This window comes from Tachyglossus aculeatus, chromosome 1 (genome assembly GCF_015852505.1).
Source record: "Tachyglossus aculeatus isolate mTacAcu1 chromosome 1, mTacAcu1.pri, whole genome shotgun sequence".
Classification (NCBI taxonomy): Eukaryota; Metazoa; Chordata; class Mammalia; order Monotremata; family Tachyglossidae; genus Tachyglossus; species Tachyglossus aculeatus.
In genome coordinates this window covers 77,333,304-77,354,790 of record NC_052066.1, presented here as the reverse complement: position 1 = coordinate 77,354,790, position 21,487 = coordinate 77,333,304, and the positions used below count along the sequence as shown (strand labels likewise).

At 43.3% G+C, this 21,487-nt stretch overlaps 1 protein-coding gene across 1 annotated transcript in view; it reads right to left on the bottom strand.

Moving 5' to 3' along the window:
• Window positions 1-14,683: 14,683 nt before the first annotated feature.
• The window catches only part of FAM168B (family with sequence similarity 168 member B), a 49,517-nt gene continuing 42,713 nt past the window's right edge, over window positions 14,684-21,487 (bottom strand). Inside the window, exon 7 of the mRNA XM_038744145.1 lies at window positions 14,684-20,205. The gene's annotated coding sequence lies outside the window, so the exon portion shown is untranslated. The remainder of the gene's footprint in view (window positions 20,206-21,487) is intronic.

Sequence of the window (21,487 nt, the reverse complement as noted above, 5' to 3'; positions counted from 1 at the left end):
CCTCTCCCCACCGCCGCCACCAGGACCATGTTTCTCTCTTTTTTTTATCGTGTTTGTTAAGCGCTTACTATGTGCCAGTAAATCAATCAATGATATTTATTGAGCACTTACTATGTGCAGAGAACTCTTCTAAGTGCTTGGGAGTACAGTGCTCTGCACACAGTAAGCGCTCAATAAATACGATGAATGAGAGTCCGATAAAAGAGAAATTAGCAGACACATTCCCTGCCCACAGCGAGCTTACTTACTAGAGACGTTTACAGTCTAGAGGAATTCTGTACTAAGCGCTGGGGTAGATACAGTCCCTGTCCCACATGGGGCTCATAGTATTAATCCCCGTTTTAGAGATGAGGTCACTGAGGCTCAGAAAAAATTTAGTGACTTGCCCAAGTTCACACAGCAAAGTGGTGGAACCGGGATAAGAACCCAGATCCTTGTGACTCCCAAGGCCTTATTCTGCCCTCAGCAGATGAGTCAATCAGATTTACTGAACGCTTACTATGTGCAGAGCACTGTACGAAGTTCTTGGTAGAGTACAATGTAACAGTATAACACACATTCCCATCCAACGACGAGTTTACAGTCTAGAGGAGGGAGACAAGTGGTGGAGTCAGAATTAGAACCCAGGTCCTTCTGACTATGAAGCCCATACTCTATCCACTAGGCCAAGCTGCTTCTGAACCTTTTACTAGCACAGTTGCTCCTCCTTATAGTCAATGAGACCTGACATTCAACTAACAGTCTCCTTGCTGCTTTCATTCATTCATTCAGTCAGTCAGTCATATTTATTGAGCGCTTACTGTGTGCAGAGCACTGTACTAAGCGCTTGGGAAGTACGAGTTGGCAACATATAGAGACGGTCCCTACCCAACAACAGGCTCACAGTCTAGTCATAGCTTTCTCTTTGTGGCAGTAGGAAGGCTTCTCCATCACCAATTCTCCATAACTCTGAGAGAAAGGGGAAAGCATTGGTCTGCTCCTAACTCCCCAATGCTGATTTTGCACCATCCCACCACTTCCATCCCTCATTTTCTCCTCTGAAACAATCATCCACCACTATCATGCACCCTAGATATTAATTGTCGTCTACTAGAGCCTTCCTGTTCCATCTTCAATTTTGTAAAATAATATTTTGATGCTTCTCTCTCCTACCTTGCCCCCTTCTCCCCTAAACAATAATAAATAATAATAATGATGGCATTTAAGCGCTTACTACGTGCCCAGCACTGTTCTAAGCGCTGGGGGAGATACAAGGACATCAAGTTGTCCCATGTGGGGCTCACAGTCTTAATCCCCATTTTGCAGATGAGGTAACTGAGGCACAGAGAAGTTAAGTGGCTTGCCCAAAGTCATGGGCTTTGGAGTCAGAAGTCATGGGTTCTAATCCCAGCTCTGCCAATTGTCAGCTGCGTGACTTTGGGCAAGTCACTTAACTTCTCTGTGCCTCCGTTGCCTCATCTGTAAAATGGGGATTAAGACTGTGAGCCCCCTGTGGGACAACCTGATCACCTTGTATTCCCCCCAGCGCTTAGAACAGTGCTTTGCACATAGTAAGTGCTTAATGAATGCCATCACCATTATTATTATTATTAAGTGGCAGAGCTGGGATTAGAACCCATGACCTCTGAGTCTTAAATCCATGCTCTTTCCACTGAGCCATGCTGCTTCTCTAAACTGATCCCTAAACTGATCCTCAGGGATGGTCCTGATCCACTCAACAATTTGGACCACACTGGCTTTCATCATCACCAATCATGGAACGGTTTCTTCTAGTCTCAACAACTCTGATATCCACTCTGATTATAACCTCTTAACCTGCTTGCCCTGCATACAGTAAGTGCTCAATAAATAAGCAGAGAGCTCTTCTGGAGCACCAATCCATACCCTCAACTCTACTTGCCCCACAGTCCTTCCATCAACCTCACATCAGGCCACCCCAGCCCTGGATCACCTCCACAGTGCACTTCCTCTGCTTCTGCATTCATGCTGTGGAAATCCAGCTGCTCAGCTGACTCTGGACCCCTTAAATTCCTCTTTATCCATCATAACTCCGCCCTTCTTCTGCTCCCTAACTATTCCTCCTTCCTCATGGACTCCCACGCCCATTACACCCACAAACGATACCACACCTTTGTCTTCCTTCTGAAAACTCCAGGGCTTCCATCCCCCTATCCTCTTGCTATTGATGTCCTTACTAGCTACTTTGTTGGCAAAATCAAACCAATTAGACCTGAGTTCCCCACAACAACTTAACCTCACCTCCTCAGCTTCTTTCCCCCCACCCAACAGCCACTCTTTCATCTTTCTCAGCCATCTCTCATCTACTTTCAAAATCTATTCCCTCCAACTGCACCTCTAACCTCATCCCTAAAAGGAATTTGTTAATCATATTCACTGTGTGCAAAGCACTGTACTAAGTGCTTGGGAGAGGACAAGTCTTTTAGACTGTGAGCCCACTGTTGGGTAGGGACTGTCTCTATATGTTGCCAACTTGTACTTCCCTAGCGCTTAGTACAGTGCTCTGCACACAGTAAGCGCTAAATACGATTGATGATGATGATGATGACAATATAAGAATTGAAAGATACAGTCCCTGCCTATCTGGAGGACTAAGTGCTTACTATGTGCCAAGCAGTGCACTAAACGTTGAGATAGATACAAGATAATTGGGTTGGGCACAGTCCTTGTCCTGCACGGGGACCACAGTCCATGTAGGACTTTTAAAAATCCCTGGGCCCACTTTTCTTCCTTCCTTGACCCCCATCTTCAACTGTTCTCTCTCTCTTTTGTGACTCCTCCCTCTCTGCCTCTCATCAGTCATATGTACTGCATGCTTATTGTGTGCAGGGTTTTGTACTAAGCACTTGGGAGAGTACAGTAAACACACCTATACCTCCCTACCCTAAAAAACCCTTCCCTAGACCCCACTGCACCATCAAGTTATTGCCCCATCTCCATCCTCCCCTTTCTGTCCAAACAAAGGCAGAGGACCCCCAATCTACCTCACTAGCCCTGCCTCTCTCCTCTGCAATTTCTCCTGCCTCCAGAACATCTCTACTTGGATGACCTTCTTAACACCTCAATCTCAGTATGTCTAAAACTGAATTCACCTTCCCTCCCAAAGCCTCTCCACTTAACTCTGCTCCATTCTCATCTCGCCAGCCATTGACTACAGGTTCACAACCTTTCCCCTTGACAGAAAACCTTTCCCTTTTCTATCTGACATATCCATTAGCTCCCTAGCTTGAAAGCCTATCTGAAATGACATTTGAAGGTGGCCTTCCCTGATTAATTTCTGTCTCCACCCCTTATAAAATCCCAACTCTTATGCCAGCACTTTTGAGCCTAAACATTCATTCATTCATTCAATCATATTTATTGAGCACTTACTGTGTGTAGAGCACTGTACTAAGCGCTTGGGAAGTACAGGTTGGCAACATATAGAGACGGTCCCTACGCAACAGTGGGCTCACAGTCTAGAAGGGGGAGACAGAGAACAAAACAAAACATATTAACAAAATAAAATAAATAGAATATTTACAAGTAAAATAAATAATTAAATAGAGTAATAAATACGTACAAACATATATACATATGTACAGGTGCTGTGGGGAAGGGAAGGAGGTAAGGCAGGGGGGATGCAGAGGGGGAGGAGGGGGAGAGGAAGGAGGGGGCTCAGTCTGGGAAGGCCTCCTGGGGGAGTTGAGCTCTCAGTAGAGCCTTGAAGGGAGGAAGAGGGCTAGCTTGGCGGATGTGGGGAGGGAGGGCCTTCCAGTCCAGGGGGATGACGTGGGTCGGGGGTCGACAGTGGGACGGGTGAGAACGAGGCACAGTGAGGAGATTAGCAGCAGAGGAGCGGAGGGTGCGGGCTGGGCTGGAGAAGGAGAGAAGGGAGGTGAGGTAGGAGGGGACGAGGTGATGGACAGCCTTGAAGCCCAGGGTGAGGAGTTTCTGCCTGATGCGCAGATTGATTGGTAGCCATTGGAGGTTTTTGAGGAGGGGAGTAATATGCCCAGAGCATTTCTGGACAAAGATAATCCGGGCAGCAGCATGAAGTATGGATTGAAGTGGGGAGAGACAGGAGGATGGGAGATCGGAGAGGAAGCTGATACAGTAGTCCAGATGGGATAGGATGAGAGCTTGAACGAGCAGGGTAGCGGTTTGGATGGAGAGGAAAGGGCGGATCTTGGCAATGTTGTGGAGCTGAGACCGGCAGGTTTTGGTGACGGCTTGGATGTGAGGGGTGAATGAGAGAGCGGAGTTGAGGATGACACCAAGGTTGCAGGCTTGTGAGACGGGAAGGATGGTAGTGCCGTCAACAGTGATGGGAAAGTCAGGGAGAGGGCAGGGTTTGGGAGGGAAGACAAGAAGTTCAGTCTTGTTCATGTTGAGTTTTAGGTGGTGGGTAGACATCCAGATGGAGATGTCCTGAAGGCAGGAGGAGATGCGAGCCTGGAGAGAGGGGGAGAGAGCAGGGGCAGAGATGGAGATCTGGGTGTCATCAGCGTAGAGATGACAGTTGAAGCTGTGGGAGTGAATGAGGTCACCAAGGGAGTGAGTGTAAATCGAGAACAAAAGGGGACCAAGAACTGAACCTTGAGGAACCCCTACAGTAAGGGGATGGGAGGGGGAGGAGGAGCCTGCAAAAGAGACTGAGAATGAACAGCCAGAGAGATAAGAGGAGAACAGGAGAGGACAGAGTCTGTGAAGCCAAGGTTGGATAGCGTTTTGAGGAGAAGGGGGTGGTCCACAGTGTTGAAGGCAGCTGAGAGGTCAAGGAGAATTAGGATAGAGTAGGAACCGTTGGATTTGGCAAGCAGGAGGTCATTGGTGACCTTTGAGAGGGCAGTTTCCGTGGAATGTAGGGGATGGAAGCCAGATTGGAGGGGGTCGAGGAGAGAGTTGGTGTTGAGGAATTCGAAGCAGCGAGTGTAGATGACTCGTTCAAGGAGTTTGGAAAGGAATGGTAGGAGGGATATGGGGTGATAACTAGAAGGTGAAGTGGGGTCAAGAGAGGGGTTTTTTAGGATAGGAGAGACATGGGCATGTTTGAAGGCAGAGGGGAAGGAACCAGTGGAGAGTGAGCGGTTGAAGATGGAAGTTAAGGAGGGGAGAAGGGACGGAGCGAGAGATTTCATGAGATGAGAGGGAATGGGGTCAGAAGCACAGGTGGCCGGAGTAGCACTTGAGAGGACAGAGGAGAGCTCCTCTGAGGATACTGCTGGGAAGGATGGGAGAGTAGCGGAGAGTCTTGAGAGCCGGGGGGTTGGAGAAGCAGGGGGAGTGACTTTGGGGAGGTCGGACCTGATGGATTTAATTTTGTTAATGAAGTAGGAGGCCAGACCGTTGGGGGTGAGGGAAGGAGGAGGGGGAGGAACTGGGGGTCTGAGAAGGGAGTTGAATGTACAAGACAAGAAAGTTAGGGAAGAGTGAGCTTCCCAGAAGAGGATGGAGATCCTTCCTTTCATACCTCATTCCCCTCCCCGGAGGTAGGTGGTCCTTGGAGGTCTTTTGCCCAAACTCACGGGGGAGACTAAATAACCGAGAAATGGCGGGATTTTTCTTTTTTCAAAAAAATCAAGCAGCTTCTGGAAACAAGGAGAAGCAGCGTGGCTCAGTGGAAAGAGCATGGGCTTGGGAGTCAGAGGTCATGGGTTCTAATCCCAGCTCCACCACATCATAATAATAATAATGATGGCATTTGTTAAGTGTTTACTATGTGCAAAGCACACTTCTAAGCACTGGGGAGGCTACAACGTGATCAGTTTGTCCCACAGGGGCTCACAGTCAATTCCCATTTTACAGAGGAGGTAACTGAGGCCCAGAGAAGTGAAGTGACTTCCCCAAAGTCACACAGCTGACAGTTGGTGGAGCCGGGATTTGACCCCATGACCACTGACTCCAAAGCCCGTGCTCTTGCCACTGACCCACGCTGCTTCTCTGTCTGCTATGTGACCTTGGGCAAGTCACTTAACTTCTCTGAGCCTCAGTTACCTCAACTGTAAAATGGGGATTAAGACAGTGAGCCCCACGTGGGACAATCTGATCACCTTGTATCCCCCCCCAGCAGTTAGAACAGTGCTTTGCACATAGTAAGCGCTTAACAAATGCCATCATTATTATTATAAGAGGGAGAACCTGCTTTGGGGAAATGGAGGCAGAGGAAGTAAAGGCGCAATACTACTTTGGCGCCTCTGAAGGGAAGAGACCAGAGACTGGCAACCAGTTGATTCAAGAAAAGGAAGAGAAAGAATGAGTATGTAGAGCTGGCTCCATACGCCAGTCTCTTCTCCACATATTGTTACATCCTGACCTAGAAAGACTCTGAACCAGCACTTTTTCAACTAGCGAAACATCACAGGAAAAGCCTCTTAAAGGAACCACTGAACTCACTTGCCATGGGAAGAGGAGGGATATCTGTAGGAATATATGAAATGCTCCAAACTATTCCTCATGCTCCCAACCAAATTCCATCCTCCCCAAGACTTCTATATAACTGCGGACAATAGCGCTATCCTGTCTCATAAGTCCATAACCTTGGCAATATCCTCAACTCAACTTTTGGACTTGGATTTGCACCCTTTATCCATCCCACCCTCAGCCTCACAGGACTTACGTAAATATCCAAAAATTATGTATTTATATTAATGTGTCTCCCCTTCTGCTCCTTGTGGGCAGGGAATTCATTCAACCATATTTATTGAGCGCTTACTGTGTGCAGGGCACTGTACTAAGCACAGGGAATGTATCTAAGAACTCTGTTATATTGTTCTCTCCTAAGTTCTTAGTACAGTGCTCTGCACATAGGAAGCGCTCATTAAATATAATTGATCTCTCATTCAACCTACATATTCAGTCGGTCACCAAACCCTATTGGTTCTATTTTCACATCTCTAGAATCCACCCCTTCTTCTCCACCCATGCTGCTACAACGCTGATCTGAGCACTTATATCCCACCCCTACTAGTCTCCCCCCATCTAGACTGTAAGCACACTGCAGGCAGGGAATGTGTCTGTTTATTGTATGTACTCTCCCAAGTGCTTGGTTCAGTGCTCCGCACACAGTAAGTGCTCAATAAATACGACTGAATGGATGAATCAACCTCCTTTTTAATCTCCCTGCTTCCTGCCTCTCCCTGAAGTCCTTACTTCACTCTGTTGACCCAATCATTTAAAAAAAAAATGTTCATGTCAACCCACCCTTCTAAAACCTCCAGTGGTTGGCCATCCACCTCCGCATCAAACAGAAACTCCTTACCATCAGCTTTAAAGCACTCAATCACCTTGTCCCCTCCTACCCCAACTCAAACCACGCACTTCATTTCTGCGACACCGACCTACTCTCTCAAACCTGATCGTCTTTCTCGCTTGCGAATCCCTTGCCCATGCCCTCCCTCTGGCCCAGAACTCGCTCCCACTTCTTATATGACAGATCACCTTCAAAGCCTTATTCATTCATTCAGTCTTATCTATTGAGTGCTTACTGTGTGCAGGGCGCTGTACTAAGCGCTTGGAAAATACAATTCGGCAACAGGGACTATCCCCACCCAACAACGGGTTTACAGTCTAGAAATGGGGGGAGAGAGACATCTAAACAAATAAACGGGCATCAATAGCATCAATACAAATAAATAGAATTATAGATACATACCCAATATTAATAAAATAAATAGAATAATAAGTGCTGCGGGGCGGGGAGGGGGGTAGAGCAGAGGGAGAGAGTCGGGGCGATGGGGAGGGAAGGAGGAGCAGAAGAAAAGGGGGGCTCAGTCGCATCTCCTCCAAGAGGCCTTCCTTGACTGATCCTTCATTTGCCCTAGTCACGCTCTCTCTTGCACCTCCTGAAGTACTTGGATCTGTACGCTTTTAAGCACTTGATATTCACCCTCACCCCTATAGCCCTAACATAGATATCCACAATTCATCTTAATGTCTGGCTCCTCCGGTAGACTGTAAGCCCATGAATGTGTCTACCGACTCTACTGTACTCTCCCAAGGACTTAGTACAGTGCTCTGCACCCAGTAAGTGCTCAATAATTACAATTGATTAAAACAGTGGTCTATTCAGGATATTATTCTGTCTCTGGTAGAAGCAGCAGGATGCGCTAATGTTAGGGATGTATATATATATATATATATATATATATATATATATATATATATATATATATAATGGCATTTATTAAGCGCTTGCTATGTGCAAAGCACTGTTCTAAGCGCTGGGGCAGATACAAGGTGATCAGGTTGTCCCACGGGGGGCTCACAGTCTTAATCCCCATTTTACAGATGAGGTAACTGAGGCCCAGAGAATTGAAGTGACTTGCCCAAAGTCACACAGCTGACAAGTGGCGGAGCTGGGATTCGAACCCATGACCTCTGACTCCAAAGCCCGGGCTCTTCCCACTGAGCCACGCTGCTTCTCTACACCATGACTTCTCCCCACAGTGAACTTAACTACCCCCTCTAATAGCCTTTACCTAACTCCTTATCTAAACCCTCTTCAAGCCAATAAAAATTTTCCCACCAGAGCCACTTGCTGTGGTGATTTCCAAGTAATAATTATGGAAATTAAGTGCTTACTATGTAGTAAGTGGAGTACATACATGGTTATAAGACTGAACACAGTCCCTGTCCCACATGGTGCTCACAGACTTATCCAAATTTTACAGATAATAATGATAATAATAATGTTGGTATTTGTTAAGTGCCTACTATGTGCCAAGCTCTGTTCCAAGCGCTAGGGGGGATACAAGGTAATCAAGGTTGTCCCACGTGCGGCTCACAGTCTTAATACCCATTTTACAGATGAGGGAACTGAGGCACAGAGAAGTGAAGTGACTTGCCCAAAGTCACACAGCTGACAAGTGGTGGAGCCGGAATTCGAACCCATGACCTCTGACTCCCAAGCCCGGGATCTTTCCAAGATTCATTCATTCATTCAATCATATTCATTGAGCACTTACTGTGTGCAGAGCACTGTACTAAGCGCTTGGGAAGTACAAGTTGGCAACATGTAGAGACGGTCCCTACCCAACAGCGGGCTCACAGTCTAGAAGGGGGAGACAGACAACAAAACAAAACATATTAACAAAATAAAATAAATAGAATAAATATGTACAAATAAAATAGAGTAATAAATACGTACGAACATATATACATATATACAGGTGCTGTGGGGAGGGGAAGAAGGTAAGGCGGGTGGGGGGTGGGAAGGGGGAGGAGGGGGAGAGGAAAAGATGAAAAACTGAGGCCCATAGAGGTTTAATGACTTACCCAAGGTAACGAAGCAGGACAGTGGCAGAGCCAGTATAACTTTGTGAAGCAAGTTCAAGACAAGGAAGATGAGCATTCTCAAAGACAGAGGATTTGAAGAGGCTTCCTGAGGAAAGAACATAGTAATGATAATAATAATAATCATATTGGTTAAGCATTTACTATGTGCCAGGCACTGTACTAAGCACTGGGGTGGGTACAAGCAAATCGGATTGGACATAGTCCCTGTCCCATGTGGGGCTCACAGTCTCAATCCCCATCTTACAGATGAGGGAACTGAGGCACAGAGAAGTTAAGTGACTTGCCCAAGGTCACACTGCAGGCAAGGGGTGGAACTGGGATTAGAACCCATGACCTTCTGACTTCCATTCCCATGCTCGCTCTGCTATGCCTTTTTCGTCAGAGGACCTGGGTTCTCCCCCTGGCTCTGCCTCTTGTCTGCTGTGACCTCATTTTGTAAAACTTTGCTCGCCCTGTGGGACATGGACTGAGTCCAACCTGACTAGCTTGTGTCATGAGAAGCAGCGTGGCTCAGTGGAACGAGCCCAGGCTCTGGAGTCAGAGGTTATGGGTTCAAATCCCGACTTTGCCACTTAGCTGTGTGACTTTGGCCAAGTCACTTCACTTCTCTGGGCCTCAGTTACCTCATCTGTCCAATGGGGATGAAGACTGTGAGCCCCACGTGGGACATGCTGATTACCTTGTATCCCCCCTCCAGCACTTCGAACAGTATTATGATTCACCTAATCCTACTACTTTGGGAGGTGGAGAAGCCATCTACTGAAGCTGGTATGTTTAAACCAAACGAAAGGAAACATTTCATGTAGCACATGGTAAGCTACAGCATAGTGGAAATTGCCTGGGATGCTTAGAACAGTGCTTTGCACATAATAATAATAATGGCATTTATTAAGCACTTACTATGTGCAAAGCACTGTTCTAAGCGCTGGGGTAGATACAAGGTAATCAAGTTGTCCCACATGGGGCTCACAGACTTAATCCCCATTTTCCAGATGAGGTAACTGAGGCACAGAGAAGTTAAGTGACTTGCCCAAAGTCACACAGCTGACAAGTGGCGGAGCAGGGATTTGAACCCATGACCTCTGACTCCAAAGCCTGGACTCTTTCCTCTGAGCCATGCTGCCTAAGTGCTTACACAGTAAGCGCTTAACAAATATCAACATTATTATTATTATTATTATCATTATTATTATTATTATTATTACCCCAGTGTAGTATAGTGCCTGGCATATAGGAAGCACTTAAGTATCATAAAATAATAATAATGGCATTTGTAAAGCGCTTACTATGTGCAAAGCACTATTCTAAGCATCCCAAGCAATTTCCACTATGCCATAGCTTACCATCTGCTACATGAAATATTTCCTTTTTTTATTTTTATTTTTTTAAATGGCATTTATTAAGCGCTTACTATGTGCAAAGCACTGTTCTAAGCGCTGGGGAGGTTACAAGGTGATCAGGTTGTCCCACGGGGGGCTCACAGTCTTAATCCCCATTTTACAGATGAGGGAACTGAGGCACAGAGAAGGGACTCGAACCCATGACCTCTGACTCCAAAGCCTGGGCTCTTTCCACTGAGCCACGCTGCTTCTCTTTTTTTTTGGTTTGAACCTACCAGTTTCAGTAGATGGCTTCTTCTCCTCCCAAAGTAGTAGGATTAGGTGAACCATAATACTGGCAATCCTCAACACAACTCGTTCCTGAAAACTGTGACTAGTCGGAACCAATGTACCAATAGTAAGTGTACCATAAATGGAGGATTGATTTTTGAACAATTGACCCAATTTTACTCCAAATCGTTCACTCGATCATAGGTGAATAATATAGCTACAATATATTTATATTGTAAATAACCATATAGACATAAACATTATGCCATTCACTTTTATCTAATGTGCAGATCTACCTATATAAGAGAAGCAGGTATCAACTTTTAAAAGTACTTGTGGGAGGGTCTAAGTGGGTAAGGTTTCCTCTTCTAACATCCCAACCCCACCCGATTTTTTCATTTACATCCATCATGGTTTCCCAAATCTTCACTCATGTCCCCTGTCTGTTAATGTCCTACCTGAAGTCTTACCCTTTCAGTAAAGTTACTTACTTTGCCCCATCCTGTTCATTCATTCATTCATTCAATCGTATTTATTGAGCGCTTACTGTGTGCAGAGCACTGTACTAAGTGCTTGGGAAGTACAAGCTGGCAACAAGTTGCTTATTCTAGAGGTTTTCTGTTTCTGGGTTACAATTTTCCACTCTGTTATCAGTAGTCCCTCCTGCAGTAAAGGACTCTAGTAATACAGAATGGAGCAAAACATCATCCAAGTGGTGTCATTCCCCCCCGCCCCCAGTTCTTTTATATATAAATCACTCAGAAATAACTGGGCCAAAGGACATAAGGGAGCAAAAATCCTACAGCAGGGTAGACTACATACTCTGTAAGAGGCGAATCAGAGTGGTGTGGGTAACTGGACCGGGCATCAGAACAAAGCTGAAACCTCTATTTCCCCATTGGGGTGGGTATGCCTGATGTGTGGGCACTTCTTGGTATTCACTAACCTTGGACTTCCTTTTTTCTTTACTCTTGTTTACCCCTCTCAATCTGCTTGCTTTCTTTCAGAGTGCTCATCTCCTCTCTCTTCAATTGGCTTTACCAGTTACCTGATTTATCACTTTTCCCAATTTCCAAGTATTAGCCATAATCCCACACTTGACCCCATACTTTACCTTCTATGCCATTGCCCTTATCTGAAATTATTTCCAAATGTAGCTTTGAACCAGATAAATAATGTTGTCCCCTTATGTTGAAGTCTATTCAACAGAGACTCCAAGTGTTAATAAGGCATCATAATGGGAGAGAGTCCTTTCACCTTACACCTGCAGAAATCAAGACACAAAATAGAGCAATTTGCCAAGATATTTGAAATCAATGAAACCATGAAATCAGGTGAAATCGAACACCTGATATACTAATAATAATAATAATGTGGCATTTATTAAGCACTTAGTATGAGCCAGGCACTGTACTAAGTGCTGGTGTGGATACAAGCAATTTGGGTTTGACAGAGTCCCATGTTGGGCTTACAGTCTCAATCCCCACTTTACAAATGAGGTAACTGAGGTCCAGAGAAATTAACTACAACTACTAGAATCCGTATACTGTAATGATAATTCTGTTATTTGTTAAGTGCTTACACGTGCCAAGCACCATACTACATCCTGGGGCAGATGAAAGGTAATCAGACCAGATATGGGGCTCATAGTCCAAGAAGAAGGGAGAACGGGTAATTAACATGTAATTTTACAGATGAGGGACACAAGCTGATAAGGAACTTGCTGAAGGTCCCACAATAGGAAAGTTGCAGAACTAGAACCTGAAATTCATTCACCAACCACGCAGCTTCCAAAACCCACGTAAGAGTCACGGCTCTTGTGTTTTGAATGACGTGGAAGCTTGAAATCAATCGATGGCATTTATTTATTGAAATGTTACTGTGTGAAGAGCACTGTACCAAGTCCTGGGGAAAGTACAATACAACAGAGTTGGTAAATACAGTCCCGGTCCACACTGAAACCAACTAGAAAGTCACTAAACCCATTCCATCTTGGAAGTTCATCAGACCCAGATCTCTCTAGTATTTGGATGATGACCTGTCTGGGATTGTCACTTTGTATGTAGGTGGAAACCTGGATTAGTTGATCACTCAAGGTCCCTTTGAGAACACAGGGACTACGAGCATTGGACTACCAGTCAATCAATGGTATTAATTGAGTGCTTACTATGTGCAGGCCATGGGGCTGAGCACATGGGAGAGTAAAAATACAACAGAATTAGCAGACACCATTCCCTACCTATATAATGAATGACCTTATAGTGTAGGGATGACTAGTGAAATTAAAGAGTCACGAGGAGGGATAGAGAATTAAGATTCTTGCTCACTTAGGGCTGTGACTAGGATGCAGAACAGTACAACCAGGGGTGTTTCGACTAGCACGGGGTGGTGGGCTAGAAATGTGAAAACACTGACTCACAGACTGTCAACCCCTTGAGGGACTGGATCTGTGTCCAATTCCCACCTAACTCCTTTCCAGTGCAAGTCTACAGTGTTCTCCATACAGTAAGCACTTAATAAATACTACTACTACTACCAAGATTTAGGTGTTTCCACCTCTTTAGATTATAAACTCCCCATGGACAGAGGACACGTCATTTTCTTCTCTAGTAATATGCTAAGCACTTAGTGCTGTTCTCAGCAGGTGCACGATCAATTAATGGCATTTATTAAGCACTTACTGTGAGCAGAGTATTGCACTATGCACTCGGTTGAGTACAATAAGCAACTCAAGTATCTGAATGAAAAAAAGAAAAGCCGATTTGGCTTTGCTTAAAGTGGATTGAAGTAAATTGGGCCTCATTGCTTCGCTCCAATGGCTGGTAATGAAGATGACGGCAGATAAAGACTCCGTTATTCTTCTCTGTCGGAGTCAGAGTCTAGCCTGGATAAACCCATGACACTGCTGGCTTTCCACTCACCAACGGCTTAGAGGAGTCTTAAGTTTGCCCCCCTACCATGTGCTCCAGTGGCACTCTGCCCATTGTCTGGCTACCGGAGGGGTGGGTGTACGATCATCATCATCATCAATCGTATTTATTGAGCACTTACTGTGTGCAGAGCACTGTAGTAAGTGCTTGAGAAGTACAAGTTGGCAACATATAGAGACAGTCCCTACCCTACCGTGGGCTCACAGTCTAAAAGACTGTACGATGCAGAATGGCAGTAGCCTCACTCGACTGGCAAATGATCCCACCTGCAGGGCCAATGGCCAGGGCACATACTTTCTCAACCGAATCAAATTGAAAGTTTACCCCCAACAAGCCACAACAGGCTAGTAGACAGGCCGAACTTTGTGACTGCCGGAAGTAACATGATGTCTTCATATTTCAAGGCTTGAGAACTGCCTTTGAAGCTTCCCCTGTTCTCTCAATCCTTAGATGCAGACCACTGTTTCAGGGGTATTAAATGGGAGAAAGTTCAAGATAAAGTCAATATCAATTAGAAGGAACAGACTCTAATGTGGTTGACATCAAAGTATAAAAAAAAAAGCTAGCCCCCAACTCACCTGTCAAGAGCTTAAAAAAGGAAGTGAACTTCTTATTTCACCAGTCTCTTAAAAACTACACTCTACTTTCTCAGGCAAATTAGTGATACTTAAAACATGTGTTTCCTACACAACTCATAAATTCATTAATGAGGTGCTCCCCCAAATCAACCAGGCCAAGATATTTCTCTACAAACTCACTTTAAAATGATCAAATGTGGAATGTTTTTTTGGTTTAGGCCACACTTTTTGCCAAAATGAAACTTTTGAAAAAACACCAGAGAAAACCCAATAAGCAACACAAGTCAATCTTTATTGAAAACTGAAGTATTAATACATAACAATTCTTGTTACAATAAACGTGCTTTTAAGAATTTTAAATCTGAGCTCATCTACTCATCGGATTGCATAAAAAATAAAAAAAGTATGAATTTACACAAAATTGAACTGGCTCAGGATGGATTTTTCCACTCCTTTGTGTTGATGCAATAGTTCAATGCAGAAGTGAGTGATGCTTTTAACCTTTTGGAAGACAACATTGACCTAAACTTAAAAAAAAAAAAAGAGTACCAATATAACTGCTTGAAAAACAGTTTTTTTAAAAAAAGTCATAAAAAAGGAAACCTGTGCCTACTTATAACAAACATGGAGAACTATTACCGGGGCCTTTTCTCTTGTACTTCTGTTGCATGCAATCACTTGTTTTATACATCAGGGCAGCCAATAATAGTACTACAATAAAAAGAACACTAAAATTCATTCTACTTAAAAACAAGTCTGTACAGGAGCCAGTCAAAGAAACTTTTCCCAGTTTGCCTGCTGCTAGAACCAAAATCAGACCACATTACAAATCAGATTAACTTCTTCAATTCATCTCCAAGAAGCTGAAGATTTAGAATATCGGATTATCACAAATGGGCACCCGGCACCTTGTGGTAGGCTGATCATCATCATCAATCATGTTTATTGAGCGCTTACTGTGTGCAGAGCACTGTACTAAGCGCTTGGGCTGATGCGTACAAAAGTCACATACAACAGCAAGCAAACATTTCTCTTGTAACCAATCGGGTTCCCCTTTCTGCATGACCCCTACATAATCTTACTAAGTTTGCCAGTGATTTCTTTTGCAATTCCCCTCCTCCCCTCCAACCCGCCAGTCGATCAAAACCATATGAAGAAGGTACACAACCTCGCAGGAAAATCTCATTTTGGAAGAGTTCTCAGAAAATGACTGGATTGTGGGAATGATGCAGGATGTATCACCCGTTTCCTTTTCTCCAGTGAATAAAAAGAGGTCCAACAATGGCTTCATATTTCTCTTCTCCACAACCTCCAAATGACCCTTCCTGTCCTCATTGTTTTATTTAAAATATGCAAAGACTCAACTGTGTTTCAGTAGACTGAATAGCATATAAACGCTGTCCCAGTTGGAAAAAAAATATACGTATATATATATATATATATATATTTTTTTTTTTTTGAGAAGCATTTGGAGAACACATACAGGATGAAGTGTTTCTGGTGTTCTGTAAAAAGCACAAGGTCAGCTCAACTTTTCTTGCAAAATTTTTTTAGGAAACAATAAAGAGAAAGATCCTGTTACTGCCTCAACCTCCATTCTAATCCACCAGATTGCAAATTAAACCACAAATAACCAGGACATTGTTGCTCTCTCCCTCTGGAGTTCAGCATGCTTCATTTTTTCTTTTCATTTCTATAACACAGGAGCTCACAAACTGGGGTATCTTCTACACTGCCGAGCTAAGGCCTAGGGATAATTAAGGTGGTATGCTCTCCTCATAGGATCACTGCACTATTTCAGCAACAAGCTAAGGAGTCTAAGGGCAGTCCAAGCCAAAGTAATACTGATTTCCAATGCTTGTTTTCTTTATATATATATGTGGATATAAAAACACCTAAGCAAATCTAGAAGTTTGGATTTTATCTTCTGTGCGGATTCTACAACTGATTTCTACGCCGTCTTTACTGCCACCCGATAGAGATAACTGTACTAAAATAAATAATATGCAAGAGTAAAACTACTACATCCGATCTGTCTCATTTAGTTATAGATGTATTTTCCTCTCGCTACTGGTGAGATACAAGAAAAGCCACGCGCCATATTGCTTTAGGAGACATCACTCATAAAAGCCAGCCAGAAACACAACGCCACGGAAGGGTACTTGACGGGGTGGGGGAGAGGCAGCAGGAGACTGGCAAAAAGAGGCAGGAAGGAATGGGGACTGGAAGGAAGAGTGCTAGCAGTGAGCCCTAAATGAACACCTCTTCTCCATCACTGCATCATCTCAACACTGAATTTGCATAGGACACTCATGAAAAGGGTTCACAGAATAATAAGTCCTAGGTTTCCGACTAACCTCACTAACTAGCCTTTTGGTTCTGAGAAGTTTGTTAAAAAGACATTTTTCAACTGCCTCGTTAGTGATGAACTTGCCCGTGACACATGGTCAGTTTCTAATATCAGTGATTAGCTATTTTTCCCAAAGAATGGCTTGAATATCATGCTGCTACTATAGTTAGCAATCAGACCCGGCTATTATTTTTTTTCAGTAAGCAACAACGATTCCAGATCCTAAACATGATTTACTTGGAAACGAAAATGACAGAACTCACGTATCTAGCAATAGATCTCGAGGCTCAGGTTAGAAGTTATGTAAAGAGAAGATTTTGTGAAGTATATTACATGGCCAAATATTTGGAGGAACCAGTTACATCTTGATCACTACTGTAGGAGCCTGTTTTCAATTTCCCTGGAAACCCCAGTACAGCTATATACTTGTTTTTTTACAGGAATTCTAAATAGGGAATGTAATGTAAAAGGGAGGGGGAATTTCGGAGGACTTCCTTGCTGCTATAATGTATGTCCTACGTAAATAACACTTTCCAGTGTTCTATTTTGACCCCAGTTATATTTCTTCTTGTTTTAATTTTAACAGCATAGCATTACTAGGTTAAATTCATCTCTTGCCACGGTACCTTTAGTTACCATTCTAAATCTTCCAAATGCCAGGCACACATTCCTTGTCATGTGAGGTGATCTATGGTTCACACAATGGATGGTGCCTTAAGAATTGCAAAAAAAAAAAAAAAAGGATAACAATTTTTCTCTTGTGGATGAGTCCCACAGTGGATTTAGCAAAAGCATTCAAGAAACGGACTAATACGCGACTGCAAAAAACAGTATCACTGGGTGAAAGGAGTTACATTTAGGAATCATGATGTGGCAATGCACTACACAGCGGCTATCTTTCTCTTGAAAACATTAATCTAACACTGTAGTATGAAAGTTCGCTCCTATGGTTTCAATGCTTCATCTGCTCATTCCTCTATAACAAGAAAGGATACAGCAAGGATTAAGACTCGTTCTGAACAGTTTCTTTCTGATTAGAATGACTTCACACCTCACAACTAGTTTCTTTCTTTATAAAGAACATATACTAAGACAATGAATTTCTTCTTCTAAACTAGATTATCGCTAAAGTGGAAAAACTGTCTGTTCTACTACTGGATCATTCACTTCAGTCCCTGGAGCATCTGACCAGTCAATATTGCAAACCCCATCGTACAAATGGAATTATCAGAACAAACTTGGGCAAGAAGTACAGGTTCAAATGGTTTGCTTGGGGTAATTTTCTACTCCATATTCATATATGGCCATCCCTAAATTGCATTAAGTGCTCATGAAACATTTTAAAGTACTTACAAGTAAATACTATAATTATGTTAAGGGGCATCATGAATAAAGGGTCTTTCGTTTACAGTGATCCATGCAAAAAAAAAGGAAATATTCCTAAAATTTATAAAATAAAATGTGAAAGTAAAAAAAAAATATGAAGAGTGCTTACTGTAAAAATAAAGTTACTGAAGGCTCTAATCTCAAATGGTTATTCAGGTGCATATACCTCTCATCAGGGCAGAATACTGGAATGGCAGCATAAAATTCAGCACTGATGCTACCCTGAAATAGCTGCCAAGTCCACAAAAGGGGCAGTTTCACCCCACCCCCCCCCCCCTCCCAAACAAAAGTATTTCTGGGCAGACATTATATTATTAAACTTTACAGCCTGATATTCCTCTGTGTAAACTCTTAAAAGGGAACATAATTCTACAACCATTTACTCACAACACACGGCAGTCAGAATGTATCTGAAAACACTGAAATCCCTTAGATTTCTGACGAGTCAGCCCCCCCCCCGCCCCCCCAAAAAACCTTGATTATTTTTGCACAATAATGATTTTTCTATTAAAATCCTTTCGATAATATAACTGAGTTACACAAATAAAGTCCAAAGCTAGTCCGTTATCTTACAGTATTTGCTTGGAGTCGAATTATTACTGCTGTAAGAAAGGATAATGGAAGAGGCTCAAACACTAATCGGCAGTTGGGCTTAATGTGCATGCTTTCCAAATGCCACCTGAGGTAAAATAATATTGTAATAAAGACTAGATCAAGAAACACTATAACAAATGAACAGTCCGCAATATGGTCAGTTAGTTGGCCAATCACAGGAAATACTCCCTAGTTTTTGAATTCCCATTCAATGACAGCCCTGCTACCATATATAGTATGAATAACCCAACCCAAGGTATGCAAAAAGTGAGAACAGGGAAGGAAAATGTGATGGAAACAGTTTTGTTTCCCTTTAATGTTCTTAAACTTACGAACTATCTTCAAACCATAGCTGAATCCTTGCCCCCTTTTGTGGAAAACTCTAGCCGTGATTACATAATTTTAAAAGCATGTTAAGTCATCTGAACATATATTTTCAGCTGACTGGAACATTCTCTAGGAAAAAAAAAAAACGGAATGACGCCATAACTGAATAAAAAACAGAATTTGATTCTACACAGCATGTGTGGCAGCCTCACGTTTATCTCCATCACATGGAAGATACTGATTTTGTGCAGGGTGTGATTTTTCAAAAGGTGAGAGAAAACAATAGCCACTCAGAATTTCTGATAAAAGATTTGCATTGTAGATTTAGGCAGCCTCCCCCTCCAAAAAAAAGCTGCTTAGTTCACACACTGCCCCGTCCTACTGGACACACAATCTAATGCTTCATTCGGATCTTTAAGAATGTCCATGTAACACTGACTCCATATAATACAACTGAAAAGGGATACGTGGTTAAACTAATTCCATGCAGGATTTCTAAACCCTGCCAGATTTCCAGCGAGTCACTCGTACTGATATTAACTGAATTCAAATGGAAAGAAATGCGTCTCCTAGAAATAAAAATCCATGTCCTTCTAAACTGGCAACTTTCATCAACCCAAAAAGGTTGAAGCACTTATCTAATGTATATTATGATGTTCTATAAAGAATTTCACTTTTACGATTCTACCTTTTAAGACTTTGCATACGTTACAACAGTGCACTAGTGATACAAGTTGTAAAATACTTTTCAGTTCCTTTGGATTTTGCATATGATGGTTTTGCATCAGTCACTGCAGGTAGATTGAGCAAGCTTTGTTTCTGTGTGGTTTTTTTTTTTTAAACATGCATTCAACTAGATATGGATCAGAATAAATTTATACTCCCTTTTTATCATTATAGTTAGCTAAAAAATTGCAAGACAGTCCACAAAACAGGATTTGCTTTAAGACTAACTAATGGAGTTCCAAGATGTAAGATATGCAGCACTGGAATTTCTTCAGTGATCTGAATTTAGTAGTGTTTAGCAAAGTGTTGAAAGCATTCAGAAGAAAGAAAGTCCTGGTTGGAGGCATGAGGGGCTTCAGCACCAACTGTTAAACCTCAATTACTTGATTGCATATCTCCCATCTTCAAACCTATAATCAAAGACAGACAAAATCGTACAGGCTGTCAGTTTCCATTGGTGATAACTGAATAATGCCCCCTGGCATTGTTCTAAAGTGAATTTAAGAATAAGAGTCACTAACATAAAGCTACTGTAAAGATTCTCTCACTGTTGAGTAAGCATTCTTTCTATCTGTTCATTCATTTAATGGTATTGATTGAGCACCTACTGTGTGCAGAGACCTATACTGACTGCTTGGGAGAGTACAAGACAACAGTAAACAGACACATTCCCTGCCTTCTATGAGCTTACGGTCTGGTGGGGGTGGGTGGGGGAGAAGACAGACATTAAATCAAATAAATTACATATATGTACATAAGTGCTGTGGGGCTGGGAGGGGAGGATGAACAAAGGGAGCTAGTCAGGGTGATGTGGAAGGGAATGGGAGAAGAGGTAAGGGGGTGCTTAGGGAAGGTCTCTTGGAGGAGATGTGCTCTCAATAAGGTTTTTGTCTGTTGAATTTGAGAAGGGAGGCATTCCGGGCCAGAAACAGGACGTGGGTGAGGGGCCGGTGGCAAAATAGATGAGATCGAGGCACAGAGAAGTGGTTAGCATTAGAGGAGCAAGGTGTTTGGGCTGGGTTGTAGTAGGAGGGGGCAAGGTGGTGGACTCCTTTAAAGCCAACGGTGAGGAGTTTTTGTTTGATGCGGAGGTAGATGGGCAACCACTCGAGTTTTTTGAGGAGTACGGAAACACGTCCTGAGCGTTTTTATAAAAAAATGATCCGGGCAGCCGAGTGAAGTATGGACCGGAGTAGGGAGAGGCAGAAGGCAGGGAGTTCAGCCAAGGAGACTGATGCAGTAATCCAGGCGGGACACGATGAGTGATGGTACTAAAGTGGTAGCAGTTTGGATGGAGAGGAAAGGGCCAAGTTTTGCAATGTTGTGAAGGTGGGACTGACAAGATTTAGTGATGAATTGAATAAGTGGGTTGAATGACAGCGAGGATTCAAGGACAACACCAAGCTTAAGGGCTTGTGAGACGGGACGGATGATGGTGCCCCCTTTAGTGATGGGAATGTGAAGGGGAGGACAGAGTTTGGGAGGGAATGTAAGGAGTTCTCTTTTGGACATGGTAAGCTTGCGGTGACAGGAGGCCGTCCAAGTAGAAATGTTGAAAAAGGTATGTTGCTAATGCACATTTTGATAAGACAGGAGCAGTCTTTAAAACCACTTGCAAATACCAAGAATGTCGCATTATTCACGTAACTAAGGCTTTCACTTGAGTCGATACTGATAGGTAACATGTTCCAA